Source organism: Etheostoma cragini, chromosome 11 (genome assembly GCF_013103735.1).
Source record: "Etheostoma cragini isolate CJK2018 chromosome 11, CSU_Ecrag_1.0, whole genome shotgun sequence".
NCBI classification, from domain to species: Eukaryota; Metazoa; Chordata; class Actinopteri; order Perciformes; family Percidae; genus Etheostoma; species Etheostoma cragini.
Window position 1 is genome coordinate 410988 of NC_048417.1, and position 3106 is coordinate 414093.

The 3106-nt window shown below is 40.8% G+C and overlaps 1 protein-coding gene and 2 long non-coding RNA genes across 4 annotated transcripts in view; 2 read left to right on the top strand and 1 right to left on the bottom strand.

Moving 5' to 3' along the window:
- Positions 1-1246: 1246 nt before the first annotated feature.
- The window catches only part of LOC117952768, a 17867-nt gene continuing 16007 nt past the window's right edge, over positions 1247-3106 (bottom strand). Inside the window, exon 2 of the long non-coding RNA XR_004658497.1 lies at positions 1247-1480. This is a non-coding gene — a long non-coding RNA (uncharacterized LOC117952768). The remainder of the gene's footprint in view (positions 1481-3106) is intronic.
- LOC117952767 overlaps positions 1402-3106 on the top strand; it is a 17849-nt gene continuing 16144 nt past the window's right edge. Inside the window, exon 1 of the long non-coding RNA XR_004658495.1 lies at positions 1402-1474. This is a non-coding gene — a long non-coding RNA (uncharacterized LOC117952767). The remainder of the gene's footprint in view (positions 1475-3106) is intronic.
- The window catches only part of LOC117952761 (galactose-specific lectin nattectin-like), a 15706-nt gene continuing 15618 nt past the window's right edge, over positions 3019-3106 (top strand). For both annotated transcript variants that reach the window (XM_034885287.1, XM_034885290.1), the window contains exon 1: positions 3019-3087. The gene's annotated coding sequence lies outside the window, so the exon portion shown is untranslated. The remainder of the gene's footprint in view (positions 3088-3106) is intronic.

Sequence of the window (3106 nt, forward strand, 5' to 3'; positions counted from 1 at the left end):
ACTTGAGTCAAATTATTCTGAAGTAACAGTACTTTTACTTGAGTACAATTTTTGGCTACTCTACCCACCTCTGGTTAAAGTTAACTAGCATTTTAGTTAGAATTAATTTGCCTGTGCCTATGTTAATGTTAACTAGCATGTTAGTTAGCAGTAATTAGCCTGTGCCTATGTTAATGTTAACTATCATGTTAGCTAGCAGTAATTAGCCTGTGCCTATGTTATCTTCTAACATGTACCTACCTCTCCGTCTCTGCTGATTGGGAATGATTGAGATTTCTCTTGCACAGCTACCAGAAGACTTACAGCTTTCAGACAGGCTGCTACGTCACATCTACGTCTTCTGCTCAGTTGGAGGCTGCGCAGTAACGCTCAGCATCACTGGGAAAGAGCTAATAGACTTCACTGGTCTCCCTCCATAGCACCGGGACCTGTTGGTCCATTTCTTCAACTGTTCAGGATTCGTACATTTGTACGCTGTGAGCACATTCACTGCTGATTTATAAGAGCATGAAGATCCTGAATTGAGGAGAAAACAGATAGGAGTGTTTTAACCCGGATCTTTTTCCTAAATCTAACTAATCCTTTTGGTACCAGTACATAACTGTTGTTGCCGGATGCTTACTACCTGGCTCAGAGTAACCGTTTCTCTGCTAAATTAAGCTATAAGACCACGAAACTTAACTGCCATGTGACCGGCAGGTGAAGTTTCTAAATTCAAATTCTTTTTGTCACTTTTTTTGTCACAAGTTTTTCTCATATTTACCAATTTGTTTGTTACTTCCTTTTAACAAGTTTTTGTCACCTTTTGGCGATTATTTCCATTTAGTTTGGTCACTTTTTTTAGCGTTAAATAAATGTTTTTGTTGAATTTTCTGCTTTTTTTAACGTTGTTTGGTCATAGTTCTGATTTATAATTTATAATTCTTCTGTAAACAGGTAAATTTGACCCGAAACACCAGGAGGGTTAACCAGTCTTTCTCCTCCAGGAGGGTACGTGGTTGTGGTCTAACACAACTAATGGTACAACTAATCAAGATATAAAAACATTTAAAACATATTTTTGTAAGTTGCAGTCTGAAATATGAAAGTTAGACGTTAAATGTAATTCAATGGTTGTAAACTCTCTTGAAAACTGGAACGACGCGGGTTGTGTTGACTCTGCTTCTTTCGTGTGCTCCAAGAACTTGTGTGTGTCACCTTAACACGCCCTCATGATGAATAAAGAAAACAGTTGATCTGATTAAACATCAACACACTAATTAGATTTCTGTCTGAGAGTTATTGTTCAAACCAATCCAACTTTCAGGTGTGTACGCTAAATATGAAGTTATCTTGTTATGCAGTTTTTAGCTTAGCATAAAGACTATAAACGGGGAAACAGCTATCCTAGCTTAGCATATAGACTGGAAACATGGGGTCAGCTAGCTTAGCTTAGCACAAAGACTGGAAACAGCTAGCCTGACTCTGTGCAAAGGTAAACCTACCAGATATGAGTGGTAATGATCTTTTTATCCAAAATGTCCAGATAGAAAATAAAAGTGTATATTTTAAGAGGAGACTGGGCGGATCAGGCCTTCAGCTAGGAAACCACTCTTAAGGAGAGGAAACAAGCAGAAGACATTTGTTTGGACCAGAAACACAAGGAATGGACATTAGACCAGGGAAATCTGGGCTTTGGTCTGATGAGTCCAAATTTGAGATCTTTGGTTCCAACCGCCGTGTCTTTGTGACGGAGAAAAGGTGACGGATGGGTTCGACGTGCCTGGTTCCCACCGTGAAGCATGGAGGAGGAGGTGTGATGGTGTGTATGTGGGGGGGATACATAGATAGATAGAGATTTGTTGATCCCCCAAAAAATGGGAATTACGGTGTTACAGCAGCAGACATGCATCAGTCAAACAGCACAGAATATAAATATGCCATCCAGTTTACATTTAGTTGGACCATAATGACCCCAAACACGCCTCCAGGCTGTGTAAGGGCTATTTGACCCAGAAGGAGAGTGATGGAGTCACCGGACCTGAACCCAATCCAGATAGTTTTGGGGAGAACTGGACCCAGTGTGAAGGCTGTTTGCCTTATACCATTCGGGTCAATGAGCCATTTTTCGCCATTTTTGGCAGATTTCGTGAAAACCGCATGGCAAATCTCTTAGAAAAGTCATAGCACACCGTTCCCAATCATTACACACATTTCAATGTATTGTGTGTGCGCGTGTTGGCAACGCTCCAGGACTAGTAGCGGGATAAAAATATGGTGGAAGAATAATAATAAGTATGGGCAATAATAGTCATTGCGCTAGTTGCTGCTATTGCAGCACATCGGCACACTGAAAAATGATATATTGACTCCCCTGTTCAGGATATTGTGTAACTTGTAGTTGTTGTCTAATGTTATCTGTAATGTGTCATGGGAAGTGATGGGCTGCATCAATGTGTGTGTCTATAGATTAATTTACCATTGTTACCGAGCATTCACACAGATGTGGGAAAACCATGAAGTGGATCCAGTTTCCTTGTTTCTTTGCCAAAAGCAACACAATGACCATTATCAGTCCCTGAACAAAGGGACGTGACACAGTATTCCCACAACAGATACTCATCCCTGGTATTTTTCTTGCGGACAACTGCTGCTGGAAATTTCAGATTCGTTGTGGGAAAAGGATTAATAGAGAGAGTCTACGTCTGAGTTCATGTTGCAGTAGCGGTTACTGACGTTAATAACACTCCTGTTCCTCTGCCCAGAGTCCTAAGCCTCCTTGCTGTAGGTGTGGTCCCCTGTTCATTTGGCACCGCAGGGTGAAACAAAATGGGTCCGTTCATCAGCACATGGCATCGTTTGTCCTTTAGTGTCATATGATGAGAGGTGGAGTAGAAGTATAAAGTAGCATGAAAAGGAAGGAAAGAACAAAAACATTGGCTACAGTACCTCTTACTGGAAGAAGTTTTTCCTTGTTCATTTACATAATGTCATGTTCTTATGTTTCAGATGCCCCAAAGCTGTCATAAACTATATAAAGATTCTTCTCTCATTGTCAGTCATCAGCTGGTTCTTCTGCTCTGTTTCAGCCGTCGCCACTCAGCTAAGGTAACTGTCTTTCAATATA